At 43.8% G+C, this 17,059-nt stretch overlaps 1 protein-coding gene across 1 annotated transcript in view; it reads left to right on the plus strand.

Annotated features, from left to right (window-relative positions):
• Positions 1–17,059, plus strand: part of PINX1 (PIN2 (TERF1) interacting telomerase inhibitor 1) — a 69,627-nt gene that overhangs the window by 20,753 nt on the left and 31,815 nt on the right. The gene's annotated exons all lie outside the window — the stretch shown is intronic.

Below are 17,059 nucleotides of genomic sequence, written 5' to 3' on the forward strand. Positions count from 1 at the left end.
GAGTCAGGAAGGGACTCACGTGTGTAGTGTTCCTTCCATTGCACGGCACTGTTTGTTTCAGAACCAGAAGACAAGGAAGGACCAGGTGACCACACTACACCCTGAATGGGATGAATCCATACTTCATAACCTATTTGTTAGACGGGGCTGTGCAGTGTGGCACAACTTGTGCGTGTGTGTGTGTGCATGCGCCCCCGCACGCCAGTCCCAGTGGTAAGAGGCCAGCCCTGGATATAGTTTGGGTGTCAATATTAGATTTTTTTAAAACATGGATTTTTTGAGATAATGGGACCAAAGTACTTAAAATTGATGTTGTCTACAAAAATCTGGACTGTGTGGATGCTGCAGCTGGTACTCAGCTCGTTTGCTACGTCATGCGTGTGTTGCTGTGTTGGTTCTCAGCCCAAACCCTTGGTGACTAGAGAACAGAAAAGACTTGTTTCATTTATTTCTTACATTTTTCCAGACTGACAAACTTTTCCTGGGTAATAGCTGTTTGTTACTTGATATTATTTTCAAAGACTCTGGAATGGCCATTTACTAGAAATTTTGTTTGGCAGTTGCCTTTGTAGTTTGGGACTACATTTTTTATCTTTTAGCACTTTTGTGACCCTATACCCTTACCAGTGGGGACAGAGGAAGCAGGCCCAGAGAGGGAACCTGGGCCCCCAGCTTTCTAGGGGTGGTGCCAGCAGGTCTGCTGGGTCGTGTCAAAGACCCGTGGTCACTAGGGAGGAGGCCACCGGTATCAGTCAAACTGACTGTTCTCGAGGTGGCAGGAAAAGCCGAGGTCATTGGACAGCCCCGCTCCTGGTCATGCCTCTACCCCCGTGTGGTTGGTGTGTGGCCTGGGTTAGGCCCCTGTTCACTAAGGACTGTGTATCTGCCTTCTCTCGCTTTCCTCTCCAACCCCTCGCTTGACCGTCGTCAGTAATTTCAGTATTCCCAGGGAGACTCTGTCACCTCCGCTCTGCCCCAGCAGCCCCACCCGGGGCTGCAGCCTGCACCTGTGCACTAGCCCACATCCCCCCTGGAGCCCTGATGCTGACTTGCTGCCCCGCTCTCCCAGACTGGCATTCCCGCAGCACTGGCCTTTCCAGACCTGGGCACTCTTGGGTCCCTTGTCCTCCCTTTTCTCCTCGCTGCCCACAGCTACTGCCCCCAGCCCGCCTCTTCTCCAGCACTCTCTTTGAAGTTTTCCAGTTGAACAGGTCAAGGAAGGAGTACTTTTGATGGGCTTCTGGTAGAACTCTAAAAGCGTGTATGTGGTAAACATGAGGACATGTTTCGTTGTAGGGGATCAGAGGGTTCCAATCCTCAGCAGACATCTACTTGAGGACTTCACTGGTGCTCGATGCCCCGAGGTTCTCTGCGCTGTGCGGTGTTACTTGACTTGTCGATGGCATCGCCGTCTGTGGTCATGTTACAGTGAGCCTGCATTTGAGGGGACAGTTGCCCACCACCGGCCCAGGGAAAGTCTGCTTTGGGGCAGTTGATGTGGAGAAGACCCACCTTGATATAATGATACTATTTAATAATAACCTTGATATATTATTAAACAGTACTATTTGATAATATGTTATCAAGATGTTTAATAATGTGGATGATAACATATAGTACTACTCTATATAGTAACATAATAATAGTACATAGAATTACTAAATGATACTATTTAACAATAACCTTGGTATAATCTGTTTTGATGCCATTGACGTAAGAAGACCCACCTTGTTTTGTGCAGGATTCACATCCAGCCACATCCCAGTCTCCTGTTCTAGTTTCGTGTTTTCTTCTGCTGAGGGACTTAAAGCCCGAGCTGGTTGGCGGGTGGATTCACGTCGCCGTGCAGCCCTTGGCCTTCACCGTGGTTCTCAGGGACGCTTGTGCTCAGACTGCCTAAGGAGCTTTAAAAAACGCCAAGGCCAGGGCTCCACCCCACACCTAGCAAATCCACAACCTGGGGTCAGCTCGTGCATAAGCATTAAGAAAGGAAGAAAAATTTAAGGGGAAAAAGCCCACCCAGGTGACTGAGGTGATTATTCTGATGTGCAGTAAGGAGCAGGGGTTGAGAACCACTGGTGGAAGCCTTGGTATGTAACTATACAGGATGCCACAAGAGTAGTTTTACAGTTATCTGTATGGAAAACAGCACAAGAACTAATAAACAGTAGCCCAGTTTTGTGTTTTGTGTACCCACAATTGTGAACCTACTTTGGCTACCCTGTATTTGTAGTATCCGGCTTTAGGATCGCAAATATTGCCTAGAACAGGGCTTCTCCCATCTTAATACGTACATGAATCATCTGGGGGTTTTGTGCAACTGCAGATCCTGGTTCCCAGCGGTGGGGTGGGAGCTCCCAGCTGCCGCTGCCGCTGCCGCTGGCGGCCAAGCTTTGCTGCACCCACCATGCTGCGTAGGCGGGATCGATGCCGTAATTCACGCCTGGCACCTGCCTGTATGTATGTGTAAGATAGAACATATCTCAGTCTCAGTACATTTCCAGACACTGAATAAAAAGTCTTTCTGCAGAGTCACTTTTAAATTTAAATTTTACACACATAAGGACTTTCCTGTGTAGACTTTGTTTTCACTGAGGCACACCTGAATAAACTGTTGCTAAGAAACCTGACCTGTTAGTTACAACAGCCCTTATAGCCAAGGGCGGGAGGCCTTTGATCAGATGTGTTTGAACATACAACCTCTTTTGGCTCCCGTTCGCAGTTGGAAAGAATATTGCTTTGTTTTTGCTCCCTTGACCCCCATAGCAACATTGGCCCAACTTTACACTTGGCACCGCCAAGGCGAAGGTGCTGCTGGAGGCCAGGCAGCCGAAGAACCTCAGAAACCATGACAGCGTTGAGTATGGAGGCAGCGAGACCTCTCTGGGGGCCCTGGGTAAGGTGCTGAGGTTGATGTCTTCGCTGCATCTGGATTTAAAGAACATTGGACATTAACCACGTCTGGCTTGGGGTGGCCTCATATCCTCCCTCACAGTAACACCAGCTTACTGATCTCTACAACCCCTGACTGTTGGAGTAATAGAAATCACAACTTTATTGGCCGTCTGTGTGCCCAATATTCGGCTAGACACTTGGGGGTAGTATCTTACTTCACCCTCATAACAACTCCATGAAGTGGGCATGGTTAGAGCCTTTCCAGCAATGAGGGGACCATGGCTCAGGAATATTTGTTACAAAACTCCCAAGTGGCACAGATGGGACTTAAACCCAGGCCCCTGTGACCCTGAAATGTGTCCTTTCCTTTTACCACAGTCCTGCCAGTGTCACTTAACTTCCTTTACATTTTTAAAACAAATCTTCATTTAAATGATTTAGTTCTGCTTATCAAAGACATAAGTAGTTAATACTTTATCATGACTTCTTGGGAAAATGGTCGGCTGTTATTCTCATTCTGCTGAAAACGAAGTTTGACTTTTCAGACGTCTGCCCTGCCAGCAGGCGGAGTTGCAGGTACGGGTTGGAAGCACATTTCCAGTGCCCGGGCCAGCACTGGGGACGGCTTTGCTTTGTCGTCGGAGCTGTAGGCTGAATTCAGGAAGGGCTGGCTTGAGTTTCTGAGCATAGACACTGTGTCACTGGTGCATTTTGTGGTCTCTCAAATGAAGTGAATGATCTGAATAGGTTTTTATTGAAAAAAGCACTGTCAGCAGCCCTAGATTAGTAATAGTCGTGGGGTTTTGGATTTTTGTTTTTTAACTTCTTATTTTGAGTTAACTGCAGACACACTGGGAGTTGCGAAGCTCGTTCAGAGGTTCAGGGGTTCTGTGTGCCCTTTCCCCAGTCGCCCCGGTGGTTACAGCTGACGTAACTGTAGTGCAGGTGAAAGCGAGGACATTGCCAGCGGTGCGGCCTTTGCGGTCCTATGCCACTGAGCCCCACGTGTGGGTGCAGACTGTTCCCCCACCACAGACGTCTCCCTCGTGCGCCCTCCACTTCAGCCACACCCCCACCTCCACCCCTGGCCCCAGGACCACTGCTGCCAAGGGCACTGTCTCATTTGCAGTGGAATACACGTGAACGATCCGATCTCTCAGTTTGATGCCGAGTCTGCTCATGCCGATAATGATCGATACACAGGTTTTAAGGGCTGACTGTAGTTTGCGTTGCCTGCCTGCCTCTCTTACTCACGCTAGATTTTACGTGTTCTCTGTTATGAGTCTTTAGAGGAAGACTTGTAGAAATCAGATTGTTCAATGTCTTTAAGAAATCCAAACCTGTCGATTAAGTCTCTCACTTTACTCATTTTGGAAATGTATCAAACTGTAAACTGATATGTAAATGCCAGGTGGTACGGTTACTATGTGACCATTTTGTCACCTGTAACACGTTGGCATAGGAGAGCCTCTTAGGCAGTACCTCGGACACTCCCTACAGTGAGGTCGGTGAATGCTGTTAAATTGCATGTGGAGATTTGCGTGCAGGCATGTGTGCATGAATGTGTATAAAGTTCAGTGCTTTTATCAGATTTTCAGAGGAGTCCTTGATACAAAAAGAAGCTTTAAAATCCAGGCCTATGCATGAAAATCTCTTCCTAGTCAAAAAAAATCACTTCAAATGACAATTTTCATCCGGAGGGTAATAGTAAGCCTTGTATCGTGTAGTAGAACAAACTGCTAAGCCGCAAATCTGATTTCTTGTTTACTGTATAATGTATAGAAATAAGAATAGAGAATAACATTAAAACAAAATAATCCAAGCTAAACCTAAGATGTCTAGGACACATTTTTGAAATTCAAATTGCACTTTCTATCATTTCTCCAACCTTTCTAACAGGGAATTGCAGCCTCTGTTTTTTTTTTTTTTTTATGTGGACTTTCACCCACCACATGCATTGGACAGTGAACCACTTGGAGAGGGTTTATGTTGTGCTCATTTCCGGGCCCCCAGCATGTGATAAATTCAGTGCTTGGTACATGGTAGGGCTTCAGCCAATTAAAATCACGTGAGATTTTAATGGACTTAAATTTTTACTTTTAAAATGGACTTAATTTTTACTCATGGTTTGTATAGTTTCAAAGTTGATACTTGAAATAGCTTTTCCTTTTGAAATGTTTTGATCAATAACCGTCTTCCCTGAGACTACAAAATGTTCACCACTTAATTTCCAGTCCATGCCAAGCATACCCCCCCCGCCCCTGGTGTATGTAGTAGATTTTCGAGGATTATTGAATGAATGTGTGCTGTGCTGTTTTATATTTTTAAAAGTCAGCCCCATTTGCCAGAAATGAGCTTTCAGACATTGCGTTTCCCTCTGGAATAGCTTTTCACAGGCTTGACTGTGTTCCATCGCTGCAGCAGTTAGAGGCTTCCGACCTTCAGGGCTGTGCCTGACTTTAGTGGCACCCAGTGTCCCTTAAGCCACGAGGTGGTCTGGGGCACTGTTCCCCTGGCCAAAACTGGCTACTTAGAACTACTTGCTTAATCAGTGAAAGATCATCACAAACTATCAGTTACTCCAAACACTTTTAATAAACTCTTCAGTGTAAGAATGACTGGTTTTATATTTCTGTACATTTTAAATTTTCAGGTCCTTCTTTTCCTCTCCATCTTTGTACTATATTAATTAGAAGACAGTGACTCTGGATTGGAGTGCACCTAAATTAGAGATGTATATGCACTTTCTACAGAGACAAAGAAGTGATCGAATATATTGAATTGAAATTACTAGGGCCCCTTGAGACCTGCAGCAGGTACTTGTGCTGGCCAGTGCCTGCCAGAAGTTGTGGATATGAGTGTGTGTGTGTGTGTGTGTGTGTGTGTGTGTGTGTGTGTCTTTTCTCACTTGGTTTGCAAGTTGGAATAGGAGACATTGAAAAACAAATTCCATTAGTTCCTATCTGGTTGAACTTCCTGATGTTCCTTATTTTTTTTTTCTTCTCTCATTCCCCCCCCCCCACCGTACCAGTTTCCTTCCTCTCTCCAGCTTGTTTCCTGATTCAGCCTTATCACTAGAGAAAATACTCCTGAACCGTATCAAGGAATTAGAATGTATCACCAGCATTTCTACTTTGTTTCTCCGAAGAACATGTTGCTGGCCTAGTCTCCTGGCAAAGTAATCGGTCCATTTTTTTACCTGATTGAATTAGAAACCTTGTGAATTTTTCTCCTACCCTCCCGGGACACCTAATTAATGGTCACTTTCCTTGAATTCTTCTGACGACTTTTGCTTTTTGAACCAAAGCATGACTTCTTTGTGGTTTGTGTCCCCTGCTCATCAGTTACGATGAATCCCCTTTTCCATTTCTTACTGATTGTCAAATCTGAAAACTAACTTTTAAGCAGACCCTCCTTTTGGGTTGGTTGAATTCGTGGGGTATATGGGACCATTCTATGTTCTGGTTTTGTAAACCGCCCTGATCAGATCACAGGGAAGATCACTGGGAAAAGAAGAGCCATTTTAATTTTTACTTAAAATATCGGAATCTTGGAGTCGAACAGTATTATTTATCCTTACTTCTGAATTTTTGTGTTCATGGCCTATTTTTTTTAATTTGAACTTAATTTAATATGATATAGGGCTTCTTACATTTTTCCAGTATTTAAAAAAATATATTTTATTAATTATGCCATTACAGTTGTTCTATTTCCCCCTTCATTCCCCTCCACCCTGCACACCCCCTCCTCCACCATGCCCCCCTTTAGTTTATGACCACGTGTCTCAAGTTCTTTAGATTCTATATTTCCCCTACTATTCTTGCCCTGCCCCTATCTATTTTCTACCTACCATCTATGCTACTTATTTTCTGTACCTTCTCCCCCCTTCTCCTCCTCCCACTCCCCTGTTGCTAACCCTCCATGTGATCTTCATTTCTATGTTTCTGCTCCTGATCTAGCTGTCCTCTTAGCTTGCTTTTGTTTTAGGTGTGATTCTTAATAACTGTGAGTTTGCTGTCCTTTCACCGTTCATCTTTTTTATCTTCTTTTTCTTAGGTAAGTCCCTTTAACATTTCATATAATAAGGGCTTGGTGATGATGAACTCCTTGAATTTGATCTTATCTGAGAAGCACTTTATCTGTCCTTCCATTCTAAATTAAAGTTTTGCTGGATAGATCAATCTTGGATGTAGGTCTTTGGATTTCATGACTTGGAATACTTCTTTCCAGCCCCTTCTTGCCTGTAAGGTCTCTTTTGAGAAATCAGCTGACAGTCCGATGGGAACTCCTTTGTAGGTGACTGTCCCCTTATCTCTTGCTGCTTCTAGGATTTTTATGAATCAGGTTAAGTTTCGTAAATGGCTTATGGGGGGTAGAGTCTTCAGTTTGAGTCGCCTCCATTCCTGCAACCCCTGTCACTCTGCCTCACCCCCCGGCCCCCCCTCCCCAATCTGGGCCTCAGCATGCAGCAGTCGGGCAGGTCTTCCAATCTGGTTTTGGCTGAAGTAATCTTCTAGTGATGAAACTTTTATTTTATTTTATTTTTTAAAGATTTTTAGTTACTTATTTTTTAGAGAGAGAGAAAGAGAGCGAGAGAAATATCAGTGTGTGGTTGCCTCTCATCTGCCCCTTCATCGGGGCCTGGCCTGCAACCCAGGCATGTGCCCTGACTGGGAATCAAACCAGTGACCCTTTGGTTCACAGGCTGACAATCTACTGAGCCACACCAGCCGGGGTCTTATTTTATTTTTGATTTTATTTTACTTACTTTTAAAGAGAGGGGAAGGGAGGGAGAAAGAGAAATATTGATGTAAGAAACATCAATCAGTTACCTCTTGCACTTGCCCCGACAGGGGACCAAACTCGCAACCCAGGCGTGTGCCCTGACTCACCATTGAATGACCATTGACCTTTTGCTTTGTGGTTTGATGCCTAAGGTCAGGCCACACCGGTCAGGGCAAGTGAAGAAACTTTTAGTTTCAGATAATTTAAGCTAAATTCATAACCAAGATAATACATTTAATGTCTACAGTTTATTTTTTGTCAACAATGATGTCTTCAATAATTCTTGTCATCATTTTGACCATTGATAACAGAATCAAGATTCAGATCATCTAAGTGGGGACATTTTAGCCAAAACTAAATAAATAAAATTTTATGACAATATGTAAAATCTCATTTAATCCTAGAAAGAGGCCTAATATGATAGCAGCTAGACGAGAATTAAATTAGAGGCTAGGGCATGTAACATGACCGTGAGTTCAACCTATTCCAAAATATGAAGAATACCGACTATCCTGAATGCAGGCTTGGGCTGCTTCAGAAGGGCTGTGCCTGTATGCTGAAAGCAACAAGGTTTTTGCTTGTTTTCTGCACTGGTGACTGTATTTGAACTGTTCTATTCATGACTAGGTGCCATATTTTAAAAGAGTGCATTCAGAGAATGGCATTTAGGACACAGGTACCTAGAAAGACTGTTATGCAGAGGAGCCAGCAGACAGGTGGTCAGGACATTCTGCCTGGACTACAGGGAGAGCCTCACTCTGAAACCGAGATGCTTCCCGTGGCCCTGTAGAAAAGAGCAGATTCGTTTAGTGTGCTTCATGAGGAAGGACAAGTGCAATGGACGAAATTTACAGAAAGACTTCTACTTGGAGAGGGAAAGCAGCGTGGATGGTGGGGCCCGCCAGCTACAGGATGTGCCTCGTGGGTAGTTTCCTGGAGGGATTCGTGTAAGAGGTAGGTGTCTGAACTAATGCATGTGAGTTCTTTTAAGTCTAAGGTTCTTTAATTCTGGAATAAAGAGAACACATGAAAAACTCACATTTAAAATGCTACTTGACTTGAAGTTTTGCATTATCTACTTAGTTATTTATTCAGGAGATGAATGGGACAAATCTTTGGTATGTTCAAACAAGAAGTTTAATAATCCTGAGATAAAATAGCAAATTGTCTTAACAATTTAAGACTTCAAATAGTTATTAGAAATTTTGAGTATGAAAGTGAAATGAGCTCTCTTGGATGTTCATGTCTGTAAACTCAGTTTTCTTAACCATGAATGAGCGTGTTGACTTGTATGTTCTGGTAGCAGATTCTGTTTTCCAGAGATGGCCTCAGTATCTCCCTCTTCACACATTCTTCTAGCTTGCCCCTGGCCCCTCCCCATCAGAAGGTGGAGCCCATTCTTTTCCCCTTTCCTCTGGGCAGGAGGGCAGGTTTCTGACTTGCTTGTAGCCACTAGAATCTAGTGGTGGGGATGCTGTGTGACTCCAAGGGCCTTGTAGGCTGAAATACTTGCTCTTGAAGCTTTGGGCCTGTGTAAATGGTCTAGCGGTCTAGCTGCCTTAGGCCTCCTCGCGGTGGGAAAGGCCAAAGTAGTTCACAGACCGTGTGCATGACTTGGAGACTTAGGTAGCTGCCTCAAGACTACAGGAAGAGACACAGATGTCTGGCCAGCCCCCCTGCTGTGCCAGCTCTAACCACTTTTTTTAATCCTCACTGGAGGGTATTTTTTCTTTTTCATTGCTTTTAGAGTGAGAGGATGGGGGTGGGGAGAGAGAAACATCAATTGGTTGTCTTCTCACACATGCCCAGACCAGGGACCAAACCCTGCAGTCTGGGTATGTGCCTTGACCAGGAATCAAACCCGTGACCTTTTGGTCTCTGAGACAGTGCTCCAACTAACTGAGCCACACTGGCCAGGGCAGCTCTAACTACTTCTAGACCGACCACAGGCACATCAGAGAGACCCTGAGCCAGAACTGCCCAACCAAGCTCTTTGACTTGCTGGCCATAGAATAGTGAGTAACAATGAAATTGTTGTTAAGCTTTAAGCCACTACATTTTGGGGTGGTTTGTTACCTAGTTCACTGAATGTCTCTCTAGGATCCATCATTCTGTAGTTTTCTGTTTATACACTGATGGTGAACATGGTATAGGTCACTATCTTTCTGAATCAGTAGGATGAAGAGATGATGTCATCTAGTGGAATGTTCTGTTTCTCTGGTTTCTTCTATTGGGAGGCTCATTTAGTGGAATATAGTATTGAGAATAGGCATTTGAGAGTTTGACAAGGTTCTTTAGAGTTTAGAGTCTGCATCTGAGGCCATGAGTAGTTTGAAGTTTATGTGATTTGAGGCAAGTTATTTAACCTCTGTGAACCTCAGCTTTTTTATTCATAAAATGGGGATGATAAAATGGGAATGATAAAATATCTAGGGTAAGTAATAAGCCAGGTAAATCTCAGCACAGTCCCTAGTGTGTAATAACTGCCCAGTGTATCTTAGTTGCTGCTAAGATCGCTGTCCTAGTTGTTAACACACTCACATTTAAGGTGGTGAGTAATAACTTCCACTGAACCATAATTTTGAGATGAGAACATTTTTATCCATGTGTGCATGGTCACATGCTGAACAAAATGCAACACAAATATACTAATTAAACTTACTTGTTGCCAGCGAGGTCTCTCTGTTCTCAAAATCTTCTAGTACAGAGGCTTTTCATGTTGCCTTCACAGCAGGGGTAGAGGATGTCTTAGCACATCAGTTTGTTTTACTTGATAGTTAGGATAAGTAAAGACAAAGGTATTGATCTCCCTTCTGGTGCAACATCTGTACAACCTTGTGTAGAGGTATATGCATTTGTTTAAAGAACTCATTGCTTTAAAAAAATTGAAAGAAAATTGAGATAGAATTTCTTTGTCATCATCGACATTTACTGAGTATCTGTGGAGATGATGGTACCGAATTTTAAAATTTATGCTATCTGTAATCCTAAAAGATTTACAATGTTTGTCAACATTTGACAGGCTTAGAGCCTGTTTGTTTATATTAAGGTAATAGGGTCCCAATGACATGCCCCTAGTTTATGACCCTAAATAGATTTAGGATGATGCCTGGCATCCAGTAGGTTCTCAGTGAGGTTTTTGTTGAACTGAATTCAGTTGTTGAAGAATGCTTTAAACGCTGTGGGAACACAGCCCAGGCAGCCAGTAATTCTCAGTGTGGATGTGAGGGAAAGTTACAGATTGGAATCATTCATTGATCTAGGGCCCAAGGCCAGGAACCTCTGGATGGATCAGCTACAGGAAAGAAGATGTAACACGAGCAACAACTTATCCAAGGTCTCAAACTCAAATGCCAACGGGGTCCAGGCATGTGACTGTAAATGTGTAGATAGCCTGACTTTAAGACAACAGGGAGTCAGGGAAACTGATATTCCTGCCTGAAAGTACCCAAGATTCATGAGTAACAATGATGATGGTGCTGCCGCTGGAGCTGGTAAATCCTCTTGGAGGCGAGTGAGTCATGTTTGTGGTGTCATCCGACTCAGACTGCCGGTCTGCCATCTTGGGCTGATCCGAGAGCGAGAAGGCTGGGTAGTTTCATCTTCTCATGTGGGATTGCACCACAGAGACTGGCTGCTTAGAACCATCTTGGTGAGTGTGCCAGGCAGCATAGGAAACATACTTAGGTGTGCTTTTTATCTCCTGGCCATGTGAATATCCACATCTTTCCTCTCTAGGAACTGGCGTTCCTCTGAGATGTGAGCTTCTGCTGTCTCTTGCTTTGGTAGCTGTCAAAGGCACAGGGATGGATAAGAGGCTTAGAGAACACGTGCCATGTGGGCAGCTAACTGTCTGACCGGAGTGAGGTGGGTGGGTGCGTAAACACTGCCGAGATCAGGTTGCTGGCCGGCCTGTCTAACCCAGGGTGGGGGTGAAATCATTCCAAGTGAGTAAGAAGCATTGCAGAGCTAGATTTTCTATTGAGCACAGCTTTTGATAAAAGGAAGAAGAGCTGGATATTGACTTTTTGGTGCCTGGTCTATCAGTGGTCTGTTAATCAACAGAGGATAAATTATTGCTCCTCAGAAACAGGAAAGGATCCCCTTGGCTTGAAGGCATGTCTCCCTTTCTTTTCTTTGTTTTTTCTTTTTATCGGTAGAGGATCTTTCCTCCAGCCATTTGCTCCTTGGGGGTTTTGTTAAGGAATGAAGGGAACTGAAGGGAGCTCTTTTGATTTATCTTCTATCCTTCCCTTTTGGTCACTCCACAGGGCTAAAATAGCCGAGTTGGCTTTAATATGTCGCCATTAGAGACCAAACATTAGCTGGAATAACCCATCATGCCTCACGATGAAAAATGTCCCCTGATTGGCTAATTAATCAGTCAACGGGGAATGACATGGCTCTCGGCTTGAGGGACTTTGCTGGAGAGAAACAGGCTGTTGATAAATGGTTTTCCAACAAATTCATATATCAAGGAAACTTAGTCATTTTTTAACTATAGTTTGTGTGACTGCAGTTTTTTTCCAACTTTTTCTTTTCTGCTGCTCTTGCTCTTTAGGCTGCATTTTTGTTGATAGAAAAATATAGGATTTTGGATATGAGAGAATAAATACTTTCTACTTAGTCATGTCTGTTAGTTTGGTTTTGACTGTCTGCATTTATCAGTAGGTGAATTCAAATAGCTATTCCCAAAGTAATTTATGAAATTATTAAAATGTCCTGGCTTCCTTTAGAGTCAAGACCCCCCGATTCTGGTCCATACTGCCTGAGTTTGGGTCCTAGCCCCCTTCAGTTTCAAGGTGGATGGTACCAGGCCAATCAGTCAGCCTCTCTATGCTTTAACTTCCTCATCTTTAAGAGGGGTTAACGGTAGTGTTACCTAATAGGGTGGTCGTGAAAAACTAAATGATTGTCATCAGTCTAGCATTTGGAACAGTGCCTGGCACATATGATTACTTTTTAAATACTCATTTTTCTTTTTAACTAAAGTAATAAATGCACATAGATTTTAAAAACTGAACTGCTCAACAGCGTGAAAAATGGCATTCGTCAATCCTACCCCTTATCTCCTCATCTCCCCAGCCTGTCCCCTGTAGCACCTCCAGTTCTTTTTAAATTATGTGATATTTATATTTGTTTCCATTGTTTCCCTTTCTAAATTAAATGTATTGGGGTGACATTGGTTTAAAAGATTATATAGGTTTCAAGTGTACATTTCTATGATACATCATATGTATCATAGAAATGATACAGATTGCGTACCTACCAACCAAAGTCAAATTATCTTCTGCCACCATATATTTGACTCCCTTTACCACCTCCCCACCCCCTTCTCTGTGTCATCTGTCTGAGTTTTTGTTTGTTTTTTTTTCTTTTTTTAAACATGTTATTTATTTATTTTTAGAGAGAGCAGAAGGGAAGGAGAAAGAGGGAGAGGAAATATCAATGTGTGCTTGCCTCTCACACACCCCTGACTGGGGACCTGGCCCTCAATCCAGTCCTGTACCCTGACTGGGAATCACTTGGGTTCACCGGAGACACTTGGGTTCACAGGTTGGCACTCAATCCACTGAGCCACACCAGCCAGGTGTTGGTTTTTCTTACTTATTCATTTGTCGCTTTCAGTTTTATATCCCACGTGAGTAAAATCATATGATTCTGAACTTTTTCTGACTTCTTATGCTATCTTACATTGACTTTCTTGATGTGTTCATTTTTAACATTACCTATATTTTTTGGTAGATTAGGATTTGGGCCTTTAACCACTCAATACTGATGTATTATAATTATTAGTTAATTTGGTATTTGGTGTTTATGTTTTTATGTCTGTACCATTCCCTGTTAAACCAGGTAGTGAACTGTAATTACGTTTCCTTTCATATACTTGTGTTTTCTGGTGGGGAACAAAAGGGGAACCATGTAATTTTCCCCGTACCGTCTACCAGCCTCAGTATAAAGCTCTCTGAAGTGCCGAGTATGGCGGGTGCTCCGTCGCATCAGTCTTTCCCCAGGAGGCTGCCCTCCTCCGACCCCCTTCTTCCTGCTCATTCTGCACTGGCTGCTTGGTTTGTTCCACTCTTGTCATCCTAGACATTTCCCTGCACCTCGCCCGTTACCTCCTCTGTCCTGGCTCCCGTGTCCCCTCACTCATCCTCAGCAGCCTTCTGGGAAGGGGTACAGGTCTGGGCATCTGTATCCTGGTATCATGGCAGATTCTGTGCGCATGGAATTCTGGGTTGGAAGTTATTTTCTTTCAGAATTTTGAAGGTATTATGCTAGTGTCTGATACTGGTTGTTGCTGTTCTTATTTCGATCCTTTACATGTATCTGTTTTCTTTGTCTTTTCTTCAAGAGTTTTTAGGACCTTTTTATCTTTGGATTTCTAAAATCTTGTGGAAATGTGAGTTGGTTGGGTTTTTATTCACCAGGCACTTGATCGGCTTTTTAGTGTAAGGATTCATGACCTTTCGTGAGTTCTGGAAAGTTACCTTTTATTCATTCTTTGGTAATGTTTTCCACTCTGTTTTCTCTGGAAGTCCTTAGTCGTGTGGTGGACTTCTTGGATTATTCCTCAGATTTTTAATTTTTTTTGTTTTATTTTTCTGTGTCTTTGTTCTGCATTGGGGAAGATTTTCTTGAATTAATCTTCTAAAATTTCTATTAAAAATTTTAATTTTGCTCTCATTTAATTTCCGAGAGCTACTCTCATTATCTAATTGTTTCTTCATACTGTTTTAAAATAGCATCTTGTTCTTGTGTTATGAATACAATATATTCTTTTATCTCGGAATGCATTGTTAGGAGATTTACACGCTGTTTTCTGTCTTTGTTGTCTGAGCTCCTTTCTTTTGGATTTAAGAGTCCATCAGCGAACACCCGATCGGAAGCGCTGGGTGCCCAGGCGGCACTGCCCCTCCGGCGAGCTTTGCGGCCGCATGTTCCTAGTGAGGTGTGGCCTTTCTTTGGGAAACCCCTCGGATGTTGGAATGTGCAGGAATTTGTCTTCAGTGGGGCTCCATTTGTCCGGAAAGGTACTCTTGCTTGGGGAACGAGGCCTAGATTCTGGTAAGGGATGTGGTGGGAAGGTCATTACCCTGGCCTGGTCTGGCCCCCCTCTTCTCAGGCGGCATCTCCCCCCGCCCGCCAGCTGCAGCTCAGATCTTACCCAACAGAGCCTCTCAGGCTCAGTCTTTCCAGAGAGTAAACCTTTTGTCTCCTCACACAGTTTTATCTTAGATGGAATACTAAAGTAAAACCCTTTCACTTTGATCAAAAGAAATTGTTGTCTAAACATTTAACAACCCTTTTTCTCATCCATCAATGCCACAATGTAAACTTTTATTTCAAAAGTCTTGGGGGTGAGGAGAGCTGTTGTTTCAAATCCTGGCCCTAGTGTTATTCCCATTTTAAAACAAAAATAAAAACTTGCCCTATATGCTACTCAGCTTTACTCCTCTATAAGGTGTATTTATACAGGATTGCCCTGGAAACCATCTAAATTTTCACTTATTGCTGGTGGACTTCCCCTGCACAGCTGCGTATTTCCTCTTTCCCCTTCTCATCCTCAGATCTCTGGAATATGTATTTGTCAGTACCCGTCCTCTCTCTGAGCCCCAGTGTTCACTCCTGCTATGAGTTAAGCACAAGGAACCTGCTGAGGCCCTCAGTTGTCTAAAATATCATGGAAATATACAATTCTGAATTCATTTTCTAGACATATGTGAGTAGACTGCAGAAAATTTTCTGAGCTCCAGAATGACGTTGTTGTTGTTACCCTTATAAGGAAGCCGTTTGGGTGCGATTCCCGTAGCCAGCAAGCAGCGTCGGTTGTGGGTTTTGTCCGAGCACATGTGGCAGGAGGCCCGCGGTCAGATGTCTGTCTCGCCCCTGGCTCCCATTTTCTTCTCCCACAGAAAGAATACAGGGTGTGTCGCCAGGAGAGACAGGCCTCACCTGCTGCACGTTTGCCCTTCGTCGATGTTGTAATGGCATTGTTGGGAGAGATTGATGGAAACTACTTAGGATGTTGAAGTGGAAGGAGTGATTTGCTGAGTGACAGGAGGGTCTCCATTGCAGTCTTAGATGCGTGGTAGGTACCCTTCTGACCCCGAGCCCAGCCCTGACTTCTCCGGGCCTGGTATGCAGACTGAAGCGGCCTGTCTGTGGCAATGAGGTGAGATGCAGATCAAACGCAACCCAGAGTAGTAGGGAAAAGGAGTGAAAACACTACGCAGCCTTTTCCTCACTGTGCATCTTATTTACCGCAGCATAGTTGGATAATGAACTTGGGTGTGATCTTTAATTTCTTTCTGTTGGTCATCATATCCAGTGAGACCTTACCAATTCCTGTTGACTGTATTTTTCACATCTACAGCAATCATCCTGCTTTGCCATTTTTACCAATATCCCAGTCATTATTACTCTCAGTTGTTATTACTCCTGAGTTACTCTCCTAACTAGTCTTCCTGACTCCAGTTTTTCCCTTTTTTAGGGCTTCCCGTTGCTATCTCCTCCCTCAGATTCCTTTGTGGTAGTCCGTCCTCCCTTACTAGTTCCCTGCATCTAACAAGTGCGCACTCCTGCCCCAGGTGCGCACGCCCACCGACTCCCAACCCAGGGCTGCCCCAGGGCTGCCCCACCCCCTCCACGCGTCTTGTCTTCCCACACTTTTGTGTCCCCACAGCATCGCCTCCGCTTTCTCTGCCCTCGCCTCATCCACTCTGGCCGCCTGCATCTTTCCAACGCAGCTCACCTCCTGCTTCCTGCCACTGAGGAAGGAAGAGAAGGAATGCAGCTGTTCGATCGAACAAGCATTGCTAATTAAAGTCCTGGTTTGTTCATTTTATTAAATGCTCCTGTGCCAGGCACTGTTCTAGGCACTAGTGATGTAGCAGTGAGCAAAAAAGACAAAAATCACTGCCCGTAGGGAGCCTGCGTCGCAGTGACATCGTCATGAAAGTCCTCACTGCAGTCATCTCCTTCACCAGACCCAGCATGTGTTTGCATTCGCTGTCACTGTGTGCTGCCTGAGCTTGTGAGCTGTTTTTTTTATCCTTTTAATAGTGTGTGTCTTACTACTCCACCCATAAGACAGAGGCCGTGGGTCTGTGTCTCTTCAGAGGCTCTGCCTGGCTCAGCGTCTTTAATAGCTGCTCACTGGGAAGCTCTCTGTGAGTTACTTGGTAGAATTAAGTGGACAGAGAGATTGAATTTTTTTTTAATGCTCTTGGGAATCAAGTGTATTGTCTTAATTACAGGCTAATTTCCTAGCTTCTTTATTGATAACTATGTATAAGAGTTCTTAAGTTTCTGATTACTAGTACTAACCATATACATTATATCCACTTTTTTAAGAGTTACTTAAAATTTACTTTCA

This window comes from Artibeus jamaicensis, unplaced genomic scaffold, assembly GCF_021234435.1.
Source record: "Artibeus jamaicensis isolate MK-2021 breed Jamaican fruit bat unplaced genomic scaffold, CSHL_Jam_final scaffold_537, whole genome shotgun sequence".
NCBI lineage: Eukaryota > Metazoa > Chordata > Mammalia > Chiroptera > Phyllostomidae > Artibeus > Artibeus jamaicensis.